The sequence below is a fragment of the Protopterus annectens genome, chromosome 2.part2 (genome assembly GCF_019279795.1).
Source record: "Protopterus annectens isolate FY-2018-M chromosome 2.part2, PAN1.0, whole genome shotgun sequence".
Classification (NCBI taxonomy): domain Eukaryota; kingdom Metazoa; phylum Chordata; order Ceratodontiformes; family Protopteridae; genus Protopterus; species Protopterus annectens.
Window position 1 is genome coordinate 909,794,959 of NC_056730.1, and position 14,568 is coordinate 909,809,526.

At 41.2% G+C, this 14,568-nt stretch overlaps 1 protein-coding gene across 8 annotated transcripts in view; it reads left to right on the forward strand.

Moving 5' to 3' along the window:
• The window catches only part of ZFYVE16 (zinc finger FYVE-type containing 16), a 3,161,611-nt gene that overhangs the window by 2,821,937 nt on the left and 325,106 nt on the right, over positions 1–14,568 (forward strand). The gene's annotated exons all lie outside the window — the stretch shown is intronic.

Genomic DNA, 14,568 nt, shown 5'->3' on the forward strand with positions numbered 1-14,568 from the left:
CTTTTTTTTCCTTTCCCTTTCAGAAGGTCGAGCTTCTGAAATTCGAGCACATGGCTTCGGCCATATGCATTTCGAGATTTCAGCCATTCGACCTTCTGAGGGGGAACCATATACATACATACATATATATATATATATATATATATATATATATATATATATATATATATATATATATATATAAAATGTGTGTTTGTGCTTGTGTGTTTGTGTGTGTGTATATATATATATATATATATATATATATATATATATATATATATATATAATATGTGTGTATGTATATATATATATATATGTGTGTGTGTGTGTGTGTGCATGTTTATATATATATATATATATATATATATATATATATATATATAATTCACAAATGCACCATTTATTCTTTTGAAAATTGCTTCCAACTTCTTTTAATGTTTCCATCTGTAGATCTTTTATTTTCTTTTAATATTCAGTACTTCATTTACAGTTGATATAATCTTTAATTTCCCTTTTGTATAATTTTTTTTTGCTGCTGATAATATCAAACTCAAAACCTTACCATGTCTCAAAAATTCTAATCTTGGGGACCAACTCAGTTGCATCATCTCTTTAGCTAATATAACATGTTCCCTTAACAATTATGTTGCAGTGATGTCCTTCTGTTAATCTGTTACAGTATTCTTTCCGTGAGAGAGTTCTCTGCCATAGGCAACCCAACATTGGTCAGTATACAAAAGTATTTCACTACTGTAGGGTGCGTGGTACGCTGCATGTAGGCTGCTGTCGTAAGTTGGCCATAAAAGCTGCATATACATGCACTGCCCACAGAACCTGCCTGCCGTCAGTCTAAATGCCACATCGAACATTGGTCTGCCTGCCAAGTTGTTAGCTGTATTACAGCAGTTATTCAGATAAATTTCCCATTGGGAAATTCTTGTTTCTTTTGCTACTGTTTGGTGGTAGGGTTCGTGTCATCCAAAAAAGGCATATGCCAATGTGGAAGATAAATTCCACATAAAGAAAGCCGTCTGCAGTGTTTGTTCTGCCTCGGGGCAACCCACTACCACAAACCTTGTCCCATTTCTCAGGCCTTTGTGCCCAAGACTCTTGGGAGTAGACTTTGCTCCTTAGCCATTTTCTTGGAAAATCAACACTTAAATGTTGCTGTCTAAAAGCCCGATGGAGGGATCCTCTGGGCCCAAGGCTGAGTCGGTTATGCAGAGGAAGCGTAAAAAGCCGAGGCCTGCGCCTTCTGCTGCACCTCTTAATATGGACATCTCTCCTGAGGTGAATGAGATCCTGGAGATACGTATGGCTCCTGGTTCTAGTTTGCAGGCCATGCCCGATGTTGAGGCTGCCTTTGATCCGACCACAGGCACATCCTCAAAGGCTGAGCAGGTATCAGGATATACAGGGGGATCCTAGGCTCGTGATCACTGAAGGGCCTAAGGGAGATACCCTCAGATTCTTGTGCGGGAGGAAATATACTCTGATATTATTGACTATAGGCTTATGTCTGGGCCTCCTACCCCTACATAGGGCACACCTGCATCAAAAGAAGCAGCAGAAGACTAAACACTTGCCCTCCCAGACCCCCAATTCACCCAAGGCCTTTTCAAGGCCCTTATGGCCCTTAAGCCCCCTTCAGGTGTATTAGTCCCTGCCCCCCCCCCCCCATGCTTTTTCCCCACATAAAAGGGTTTAGGGAAGAGGTTTCATCAGAGGAAGAGGCATCCTCAGAAGATGAATCTCTGGCCTATTCCTCTCAGATCCCCTCCCCGTTAGATTATGCCTCCCCAGAGGGGAGCTCCAGTGGGGGTGACCCACCCATGGAAGAGCTCTCTTTTGGAGAGATTCTGGTCAAAATGAGGGATCATTTTAAATGGGGATAGCACTGAAGTATCTGAAGTGCAAAAGAGATGCTATGATTTTTTGCAGGTGAACTCTCCTATTCCTTCAGCTATTCCTCCTGTGTTGCCTGCATTTCTAGATGCCTTTGTGTCTGCTTCCCAGAACCAAGATTCCCAGCCTCTTGCTCGTAAAAAATCTGACTGATTTAACATGATACCCGAGGACTGAAAGTTCCTATTCAGATGTCCTTCAGCAGATCTATCAGTTATTACTGTGGCTTTAGATAAACCATCCCAATTACTATATTCAGCCTTCTCCTTCCCTCAGATAGGGACAGCAGGATCCTGGGAAGACTGGGCAAGAAAGTGTACACATCTGCCACCTTGGCATTTAGGCCCATTAATTACAAAACTCACATGACCAAATTTGCCTTACAGCTTCTGTCTGAGCTTTCTCAGATAATTTCTGATTTGCCTGAGTCAGGGTAAGACTTTGGCTACTTCCCTGCTTGGACCCTGTTCTCAAGTAGACCACCACTCCATATGCAGCTGTGATGGTGCAGAGGCTTCTGCCAGGGCAGCTGCTTCTGGCTCTGTTTTAAGGAGATTCCCCTGGTTAAGACTCCAGTCATTATCAGAGGACATTAAATCTAAACATTTGGATGCACCTTTGGACAACTCTGCAGTGGCTAACTTAAAGTCCCTGCAAGAAAAGTGTAGGGAATTGCAGGAACTGAAACACATTTTCGTTTCCCCAGTGCCTAAATTTCACCTAAATTATCTGGCAAAACCTGTCTTTGTACATAAACACTCCTCCCCTCCTCCACTAAAAACAAAAAAGGGTGGTAGGAGACCTCAGCAGCTTAGGACACCCCTTGCAACTTCAGCTCAGAAGTAGCCCTTCCCTGACAGTCGTGGTTCCTCTGCCTTCTCAAACCACCTCATCCACATTTCTCTCTCCCAGCTCCTCTTTCTGTCCCTGCCAATCATAATTCAAAGCATAATTCAAGACTCTTCTGGGTTTTCTCTTTCATTCAAAAAGGATATTTTCTGGTTTGGGACCCTCTTTCTTCATTCTTGGGCATCCCCCAACCACCAAGGAACAACTGGCTTCATTTCCACAGGTATTGCTAGACCTGCAGAGACAAGAGACCATTCAGGAGGTTCCTCAAGACCGAAAAGGAAGAAGTTTCTAGTCCAGAATGGTACATAAAACAGTATAAACGAAAAAAAAAAATGAAATAAAATAAAACACGGAGCCACGCTAGACAGTGATGTTACCTCCTGGTACCTTGGCTTATGCCTTCTTGGGATAATTAAACATCATAATCACAGCTTATTTATACAACAGTTAATCAACACATTATTAAAACATTTAAAGAGACAGTGCAATCTTGAACAATACAAATTGCCCACCAAGTTTCCCTAAAGGCTAAATGATATTTAATTCTAAATTTAACCCTGAAGGATGCAGTGTATTGAAATTTACAATAAACTTTGTTTCCATGGACAACAATTTATGTTTAAAGTTATCACCAACATTAAGAGCAGGTTTACCTAACACACTAAAGAACAAAGAAGTATCTAAACCACCATGAATGTTTTGAAAATGGGAAGCCACAGGACTTTCCAGTGAATTGTGCCTGATATTCCCCAAATGCTCCATAATGTGTTTTTTAACCGCTGTCTTTGTTTGCCCCACATGCTGTTTAGTTGGTATGCACCCACACCCAAGGATGTATACCATGCCACATGAACAACAATTAAAGTTGTTTGTTGCGTTATAAACCCTGTCATTAATTTTCATATCATTAAGATTCCTAACTCTGGTACAGACTTTACATTTTCAACAGGGAAAACATCCCACTGGGCCACTGTGTGTAGATAACTTCTTTCTATTCAGTAGTTCCTTCAAATTAAGGAACCTACTATAAGAAAAACAGCCCTTTCAGGAAATACTCCACTAGTATTTTCCCGTTGTGAAATTATGGGCCAAAATCTATCTACCAAACCTCTTCAATACCTCAGAAAAAGGTGAAAATCCTGGAGTTCCATTGAGTGGGTTGTCTGCTTCGCTAACTGACGGTGAGCAGTTCACTGTTGCCGAATTTTGGAGAAAGAGAGAAGCCAGATTTGCCACCGGAGATCCATGGTCCTTGGGCACTATGGAGTCGCATGGTAATGAATTCCACAGGTTAGAGAAACTTCATATTAAGGAGGTCACACTCTTATGACACTAGGTTATTGGAAAAGTACATCAGTTCCAATTTAACTCTTAGAGATCTTAGAGTGGACCGGCTTCCTGCCTTTGACTTCACGGAGGATGAGATGGATTTAGTGGAGGAGTGGAAAAATGTGTCACTTTCCTGCACATTGGGCTGGTTAAAAATTCTTGTCAAACGTAGTTTAAGGCAATCCAAACAGCAACAGGTGCTGGTGTCAAGCGGCCACAAACAAAAACTGAAATGGTATACACCAACAGGATAGTATAGTGAAAGGAAACCTTCCACCAAATCACTCTTCAACTGACCAAACTTCCAAACTTCCAAGTAGAAATCACCACGCTAACTCTAGCAATGTGGAGCAGTAAATCCTTTAATCACAGTGACATGCGGCTTCTTCAGACTGTTATACAACATTGAAAACTCAAACAGTTACATTTATAACATATACCCTCACCCCATTGGTTAAAAACATCATTACACATATTCAAAACACAAAGCATTTGATCTCGTCCAAAATGCATTCATGCATTGCAAGCCGCTTCGTTATCTACAAAACGGTAATCACCAATACCAACTGAACACCACTTCATGTAAGCAGAAACAGTACAAAAGGCGTAATAAATGCAATGAATCCTGAATGAAAACATTCCTATAGTGTGCTGCATGGTCCTTATCAAATTTGAACAACAGATAAACATAGTGATAGAAACACTCAATGTAGCTACATGAAAAATATATTTAATATCTTCATGTTAAACTAACCTACTCTTAAAACGCTAAGCGTGTGTATAAAAATTAAACCTATACTTACAAAAGCGAAAGCGCTCACTGTGATTAAAGGATTTACTGCTCCACATTGCTAGAGTTAGCGTGGTGATTTCTACTTGGAAGTTTGGTCAGTTGAAAAGTGATTTGGTGGAAGGTTTCCTTTCACTATACTATCCTGTTGGTGTATACCATTTCAGTTTTTGTTTGTGGCCGCTTGACACCAGCACCTGTTGCTGTTTGGATTACTTTCTACTTTTTTTGCTGGTGCAACATCCTACGCTCGGGGGTTATATTTGACTTATTTAACAGTAGTTTAAGGCAACATGATAAAGTGCAAACTGACATCTTGCACTTGCAGGACAATCTTATTTCTGCTTGTACTGAGAACACTTTTCTTAGTAAAATCAAGGATATTAAGGTGAAAGTTGCCAAAGTGGAAGGAGATATTATTCTCTGTAAAAAACTGAAGTTGGAACGTGACATTAGAGATTATAACAGTATGAAAAGTTTATGAGAAAGAACAAACAATTTAGCTTAAATAAACAGGAATGTTTGGCTTTACAGAGGTTATGCATAGGGTATGAGGATGTGATTTTTACATAGGCAGACAAGGGGGGCAACTGGGTTATCTTGTCCAGGGATAGATATAACAGAATGGCACATGATTTCTTGGACGATAGCAGTGTATATTTAAAGTTGGACCAGGATCCCACAGCAGAATTTAACACCTAGTTAAGAATTGTTAGAAAAGGGTAAAAGATTGTTTTTTTCTTTCTGGTGATGTGAAGAATCTATTTATTAGAAACCCTAGGGATGCTAGATTTTTTACGATCCCAAAGGTCCATAAGGATTTGGATACCCCCCCCCCCCCGGAAGACCAATTGGGTCCTACCTTCAGAATGTTGGAATATTTTTAGATACACAATTGAAAAAGGATAAATCTAGAATAGCACATGTTAAAAATGGGAAGGAATTTTGTGACCTGGTCAGTGGCATGAAGTGGGGGGGGGGGAGAATTTCTATTGGGCTTGTGTGGATTTAGAACTCTTTACACTAGCATTAGTTATTCCCTAGGGCTTGAGGCAGTAGTGAAAATGATGGGGCATGGTCCCTGGACAAGTTATTTACTACAACTTTTGGAGTTTTCATTAACTCGTAATTGTTTCAAGTTTGGGGATCAAGCATTTTTGCAGAAAGGAGGCACAGCTATGGGTATCTCTTATGCTCCAGCATATGCTATCATTTTTATGGGCCATTTTGAAAATATTTTTATTTATAATACATCTTTTTTGCCCAAAGGGTAGTTATTTACATTGATGACCTGATTTTTGTCTGCAGGGGTGAAACAGGAGAATTTGATAAGTTCATGGATGATTTGGAAAAACATACTTTTGGGTTATCCTTTACTTATGAGGTACACAAAAAAGCAATGCAGTTTCTTGATGTAGAATTTTTTTATAAGTAGTGATAGGATGGTCCATTTTAGACCTTTTTTCAAGGAAACTTCAGCTAATAATTTTTTATTGGCAACAAGCATGCATCCTCCACATTTGTTAAAGTCCTTACCATGTGGAGAGTAGACGCATTTTCAACAATACATATAACGAGGCCACTTTAGAAAGAGAATTTTCCAAAGTGAGGAACAGGTTAAAAGTTACAGGATATAAGAAGGATGTGTTGGACAAAATGGAAAGGAAGGTTATAGGTTTTTTATCAATAGATTTTTATCTTTTTCAGAGGTATTGAAGGGGTTGGTAGATAGATTTTGGCCCATAATTTCACAAGGGGAAAATACTAGTGGAGTATTTCCTGAAAGGGTTGTTTTTTTCTTATAGTAGGTTCCTTAATTTTAGGGAATTACTGAATAGAAAGAAGTTATCTACACATAGTGCCCCAGTGGGATGTTTTCCCTGTGGAAAATGTAAAGTTTGCACCAGAGTTAGGAATCTTAATGGTTTGAAAGTTAATGACAGGGTTTGTAATGCAACAAACAGCTTTAATTGTTGTTCGTGTGGCATGGTATACATCCTTGGGTGTGGGTGCATACCAACTAAATTGTATGTGAGCCAAACAAAGTGAGCAGTTAAAAAATGCATTATGGAGCATTTGGGGGATATCCGGCATAATCGTCTGGAAGGTCCTGTGGCTTCCCATTTTCAAACCATTCATAGTGGTTTTAGATACTTCTTTGTTCTTTAGTGTGTTAGTAAACCTTCTCTTAACGTTGGGGATAACTTTCAACTTAAATTGTTGTCCATGGATTTATTGTAAATTTCAATTCATTGCATCCTTCAGAGTTAAATTTAGAGTTAAATATCACTGTTTAGCCTTTAATGAAACTTGGTGGGCAATTTGTATTGTTCAAGATTGCACTAGCACGTTAAATGGTTTAATCATGTGTTGGTGAACGTTTGTGTAAATAAGCTGTGATTATGATGTTTAATTATCCCAAGAAGGCGTAAGCCGAGGTACCAGAAGGTAACATCAGTAAAGCTGTTGGTCACAGTCTAGCGTGGCTCCGTGTTTTATTTTACTCCAGAAAGTTCCCAGTGTCCAGAACGGATGGTCCTTGGAGACCCATTCTGAACCTTTCTCACCTCAACCACTTCCTGAAGGTACCCACCTTCCATATGTTAACTCTTCAGACCTTGTTTCCCCTCATTCTACCACAAGCCTTCTTGGCTTCCCGGGATATCAAAGATGCATACCTACACAAACCCTATCCACTCCAGCTGCAGGAAATTTTATGTTTCTCTTTGGCTTCCTTGCATTTTCAGTTCTCTGCTTTGCCCTTTGGACTGTCTACTGCACCAAGGGTATTTGCAAAATGTCTAACTCCTGTGATTGCTTACTGCAGGCTTCGGGACCATCCATATTTTCCGTTATCTGGTGAGCTCCTCTTTCTGGCAGCTTCCCCAGAGATCTTGAAGCAGAACATTTGCTTTGTGGTTTCCTTTCTACAAAGTCTGGGATTCACCATAATCCCCCCAAAATCTGTTCTCAACCCCGGTCAGGATCACATCTTCGTGGGGTGCAGAATTCAGACAGACCTCATGAGGGCCTGTCTTCCTCCCAGGGCCTCATCTCCTACTTCCAAAGCCTTCTGCCTCTGCACCACATTTCAGCCAGGGAGTTCCTCAGAGTTTTGGGATTCATGGCATCCACTATTCCAATGCTACCTTTGGACAAACGTCACGTGAAAACTCCAGTGGTTCTTAAAGTCAGTTTGGATACAGCAGTCACATCCTCTGGAGTTTCCAATTCCTCTCATCCCCTGTCTGAAAAAGGAACTCCAGTGGTGGATACAAGTGTCACTCAACCCGGGACTCCCTTTGCGCCCTCTGCCACAAGTCCAAGAGCTGTTCACAGATGCCTCGGATGTGGTTTGGGGAGGAGACTTCAGAAAATTGAGAGCACAAAAGGTACGGTCCCCATCTCAACAAAAGGAACACATCAGTGTAAGGGATGTAATGGTGCTGCTACTAGCCATTTAGTATCAGTGGAAGTCCCTTCACATTTGACCTTCCAGGAAACCTGTCCCTCCTCCCTGGGATCTTAATTTTGTACATGAAAAGCTACCCCCCCCCTCCCCTTGAGCCAGCTTCATCAGCTTTTCTGCAGCACTGCTACTGGAAAAAGGTTCTTCTACTTGCCTTAACATCAGCCAGACATCTATGAGGTCCAGGCTCTAATGGGCCTCGTCCTCCTTTTTGGTCTTCCATAAAGACAGGGTATCCTTGGGTACCAACCCTGCCTTTATGCCCAAGGTAATCATTGAGTTATCATTCAACCAGTCCATTCATTTACCTGCCTTCTTTCCTTCTCCCCAGAATTCCAGTGAGAAGGTGCTCCACACATAGACAACTACTTAGGTTTTATCTTGTCTAAATAAAATCTATCAGGAAATCAAACCAGCTTTTTGTTTCATGTCATCCCAGGGCTTTGGGATTGTCTGTTTCAAAGCAGACTATTTCTATTTGGATTTCTAAAGCAATATATGAAGCATGGTAAGACCCTCCCCTCTTCTGTAAGGGCACATTCCATGAGGACTGTAGCTTCATCTGGTGCTTTCTTTAAGGGACTAGATACTAGCCCTATTCTTGAAGTGGCTACGTGGACTTCTTTGCGTACCGTCACCAAACATTACAAATCGGATGGCATTTCTAAGGCTAGAGCAGGTTTTGCTAGAACCATTGTCCATGGCTTTCTGGAAAGCTCAACTGCTTCTTCCTCCACCCTTTCCTCATGAGTTTTTCTACTCTCCCTCATGTAAAGAGTATTGCGACAGATGAATAGAAGGACATAGTATAGCTGTGTAAATTCTTGCCATAATGATAGATGTCTTTCTCTTCTCTGTTGCAGTATTCCAAGCCCTTCCTTTCCCCCCAACTGTTTGGTTCTTTACCTTGGATGTTCATACCCTACTTTCCTTAGTCTGGCTTTCCTCCTGGGGCATTCCTTTGAGGTTGATGCATTCGTACGCTGCTTTTATGGCTGATGTACGACAGCAGCCTATATGCGACATACCACACACCCTACAGTAGGGAAAAACTGTGTATACTGGCTGATGTCGGGTCACCTACGACAGAGAGCTCCCTCATGTAAAGAATACTGCAACAGAGAAGAGACATCTATCATTATGGTAAGACTTTATACAGCTATTCTTTCTGTAGGGAGTCCTTAAACGTCTATTATTCCTAGTTTCCTGTTTCATTCCCTTCATATCTCCAAAACTACCCTCGACTTGAGGGAAAAATCCTCTAAATCCTACTGCTCTGGGTATAAAAATATGTATGTATGCATTTGCATGTAAATATCTTAAGTCTTCTGGTCTACACAACATAACTTGGAACCCTACACATTTTCTCCAGTTACTGTCTTTTACTTTATCATTCCAGTCTTACCTCTGTTTTGTCTTTTTTGTCTTTTTTTTGTCTGTTTGTTTTTTTTTTTAATAATTATTACATAGCATTGTGTATGCTTTACTAATTATGCCTTTCTCAATACCCTGTTCTGTTCTTGGTTCCACTAAAAAATATACCAGACCTGGTCTTTCACTTGATACTCCCCTCCCTCGCTCTTTCCGTCTGTCTGGGTTCTGCCATCAATCCCTGCTGTGGAAAGCATTCTTTGTCTTGTAAGTCAAACATCTGTTTAGCTTATTCCCACTGTGTGTATGTTTTTAAACACCATTATTCAATCATCACTTGTGACAGCAAATTTACATTTCTGTAAAAGTAATCAAACTTTTTTAACACGTTCACATTTACAAACATTATACTTTATATATATATATATATATATATATATATATATATATATATATCGTATGTATCTCATAACCTAAGCAACATTGTATAAATTATTCAATTCTTACCTTTTTTAACTTATGACATAGGCAATCATACATTTATATAAATGAAAACAAACCACACCGACACAATCCTAGTCACAAGCATTTAACATCGCAAACCATACTGACACATTCCCAGTTGCATACCCAGTCATTTTCAGTCAAATATTACATAGCTCATTTAAGTCCTGCCTTCTTTGAAACCTCTTCCTCCTCTGCATGTATTGTTCCCACAATTCCCATTTTTTTCTTATGTAATCTGTTACTATATTCACTACTTCTAGTATAGTTGGTTTAGATTTTAATTTCCATTTTCTAGTAATTGCTCTTTTGGCAGCCACCATAATTAGACTTAGCAAGGCTTTACTATGTCTAGGCAATTCCAAGTCTGTATCATAGCTCAGAAAAATCATCTTCCTCGTCACACCAGTTTGCCCACCCAGCATCCCTGACCATGCATCCCGTAGGGAATCCTTAAAGTCCGCCAACTCACCGCACTTTCATAAAATATGTTCCCAATTACATCTTTCTTCCTTATCACACTTCCAACATTTGCTGTCTACCTGAGGAAAGCTTCTCTGGAGTCTACTTGGGGTATAAAAATATCTATGTAAAGATTCCCAAGCAAAAGTCCTACGTCTTCAAGATTTGTTACATATTTGGGAGACATACATATATCCTCCCATTGCTTGTTTGTGAATTGCTTATCCACTCTCTCTTCACAATATTTTCTAACCTCTTGTGATTGAATCTTATAATTATGCAATACTTTATATACTCTACTAGTTGTTCCTTTTTTAATGGCAGTTTCTGTTCTAGATTCTACTTAAAAACTCTACCAGTGCTGGTCTTTCATATAGGACCCCCCCCCCATTTCTTTCTCTTTGCCTATGCTCTGGTAATCCTTTATAGGCAAGGCAATCTCTAACCTGCAGTCCAAATAAATTCTTGGCATCTCCCCATTCTGTCATCTTTCCCCCTCTAGTTATTTGCTCTCAATACCTTGAATGTTCTTCGTGTTTCACTGTTGCAGTCCTTACATTTGGGTAATCCTGCTGGCAGGTTGCCCTCAGTCGGCCTGAATTCCAAAGTCTTGGGTCCTGCGTCGTCTGCTGTTGCCCCTTCCCTGACGTCAGGGGTATAAAAGAAGCAGCCGACACAATTTTCTTTAGTATTTCTTGCCACGTGGTGCCCGAAGCAGAAGCAGTTCGCGAGTGCCAGTCGGCTGACTCCTGAGATTTTCGTGTTCGAGTTTCATATCCGAAGTCTTCATTAAAAGCTAAGTACCCCGTTGGGGAAACTTTTTTTTTTGCTCCAGACCGATGTCAGAAAAAGTTAATAATTGTATTTCTTGTGGGAAGCAAATACCTCATAAGGACTTTCATTATTACTGTATTCCTTGCCTAGACCCTGACCACAACATTTCAAGTTGTCGGTTTTGTGCTAGATTTAAACAACGCACTATTAAGCGTTGGTACAATTTTGCACTAAGCTATTTTGGGCGCAGATTTAATTATACAATGTCATCCGACTACCAGAGTTCACAAAAAGCACAAAGAAAAAGACAGGCAACCAAGGTCCAAAACCGACGACGAAGCTTCTCCTAAGCCAGTCGCCTGTTCTCAGTGAGTCGCTTTCGCAGCCCCTGACGCCCACTACTTTAGGGTCGCAGGCCGCTACCGGCTCCCATGTGGAGTCGGTCAGGCCACTGGAAACTCAAGGTATTGGAGCCTCGGAGACTATTCCCTCAGATGGGTTTGGAGCCGCTGAGCAGGCATCTGCTTCTGAGGGTGTTTTCAGACCTAAACAGTTATACATTAAACCGACTACAGCTTCAAAGGCAAAGACTGAAGCACCTTTAAAGGCAAAGAAACAAGTTCACCAGCCACATGGACAGGCCTCCATGCCCAAAAAACAGATGCTCAAAATGGCCGAAGACTTAATTACCTTGATCAGGGGTTCCCATCCCCCTCCTGATGAGAGGCCTAGGCAAGAGACAGACCATGAATCTTCAGATCAGGTTTCCATTTCCTCAGATTCCTCTTCTGATCAGGAATATTCTCTTCCTCCTATGAGGAGTCTGATGCTGAAGACTCTGTTCCTTCAGCTTCTCCTCCTGAGGACTATTCCTTTGGGGAAACCTTGCATACCATGAGGGAGCATTTCCACTGGGAGAGCCAAGATTTTTCAGAATCTAAGAAGAGGCTCAGGGACTTCCTTCTACTACCTCAAGCACAGGCCTCTAGTTATTCCACCTGTGTTAGACATTGTAGATGTGTTTTCAGAGTCTACTCTGACCCTTGACTCCTTACCTCCAGCACCTGTTAAGCCTGACAGATACTACAGGGTTCCTGACTCACATAAATTCCTTTTCAAAAACCCTGCTGCTGACCCAGAAACTATTTCTCAGGGTCCCAAAGGGGTTAAGGCTTCCACTGCAAAGAACCCTAACCCCTCTGACAGAGATTCTAGGGCACTGGATAGATGGGGAAAAAGATTTACACATCTGCTACCTTGGCTATAAGGGCCTTAAACTGCCAGTTTCATATGCTCATATATCAGCAATATGTCATGACACTGCTTAAACAGAAAATGTTGGTAAATTCTGAATGTGCAGAAAACAAAGAAATGCAGGATTTATTGCATGCAGCTGAACAAGTTGGAAAGCATACTTTGCAATGTGGTTTTGATTCTCTGGAGGCCTCCCACAGGACCACTGTTATGGGTTCTTTAATTAGGAGGCATGCTTGGTTAAAGGAACAAAATCTGCCTGATCATGTAAAAATTAAATTATTATATTCACCATTACAGCATGATACCTTGTTTGGTGTTAAGGCAGAAGAGGTATTAAAGAAAATGAAGGACAGAGCTAAATCTATGCAAACGGTCAAAGATTTTTTACAAGTACAGACACCTAGGTTTAGCAGACACTGGCCCACAAAGAATTGGTCCTTTCCAGTGTCAGACCTCAAAGGGGCAGATCCAGATGCCCTAGAGGCAAATCCCAGCCGCAAGGTTTGTACAGGTCTAAGCAATGGGGTGCTTCTACCTCCAAAAGTGGAGAAGACAAATCACAACCATACAGGAAACAGTCCCAATGACTTCCCCCTGCCTGTACCAAGCACTTATCTACTGGCAGCACCCTTAGGGGGGGAAATAGCACTTTTTTCCCAAAATTGGCACATTATAACCCAGGACAGATGGGTTCTACACAGTGTCTCAAGGCTACAAGTTTCACTTCCATACCCTGCCAAGGGCAAATGGTTGGCCAGACCTGCCAAAAAATCAATGGGCAGAGGCTCAAAAACAAGTCTCATCCCTCATGGACATGGGGGCTATTCAACAAGTGCCACAGCAAGAGCAGGGACAAGGATTTTACTCAAGACTGTTCTTGGTACGCAGAAAGGACAAAGCCTGGAGACCAATACTGGACCTATCTATTCTAAACACATATCTGGATATACCAAAATTCAAGATGTTGACCTTGCAGCAGCTTCTGCCCATGCTGGGCAGAAAGGCTTGGCTCATCACTTTAGACCGAAAAGAGGCATACCTGCATGTCCCAATCAGACAATCGTGCAGAAGATACCTCAGATTCAAGGTTGGTTCAAAGCATTACCAATTCTCTGCACTGCCCTTTGGCTTATCTACTGTGCCCAGGGTCTTCACAAAGTGCCTGGCACCAGTAATTGCTTTCTGCAGACAAAGAGGAATACAGATATATCCTTACTTGGACGACTGCCTCATTCAAGCAGAGAACAAGGACATTCTACTACAGCATCTGGCATTTGTGAAAAGACTTTTAACATGCCTAGGGTACACAGTCAATGAAAAGAAATCAAAACTAGTACCCTCTCAAGAGATAATATTCCTGGGTGCAATCTTAAATACAACTGCCCAGATGGCTTATCTCACGCCAGACAAACAAAGGCAACTGACTTCCTATTTCAAAATGTTAGCAACAAAGGCCCAGTTATCTGCAAGAAAAATTCTGCAGGCTTTGGGCTTCATGGCATCCTGCATCCTACTAATTCCATATGCAAGACTGCATATGAGGAAACTTCAGTGGTATCTAAAACGTGTTTGGACTCAACATTGCCACAGCCTGGAAACTGTAATTACTCTCATTCCCTGCCTACAACAGGAGTTTCGATGGTGGGCAAAGGCTTGTCACCAAAACAAGGGACAAGCCATTCACATTACTCCCAGCCAAGCAGACACTAACAACGGATGCATCAGATTATGCCTGGGGGGGGGGCACATGGCAGGAAGATGCATTCAGAGCACATGGACCTCAAACCAAATGCATCTACATATCAATCAAAAAGAGATGCTATCGGTTCAACATGCTCTGACAGCCTTCAAAGACCTACTTCATCCAGGACAA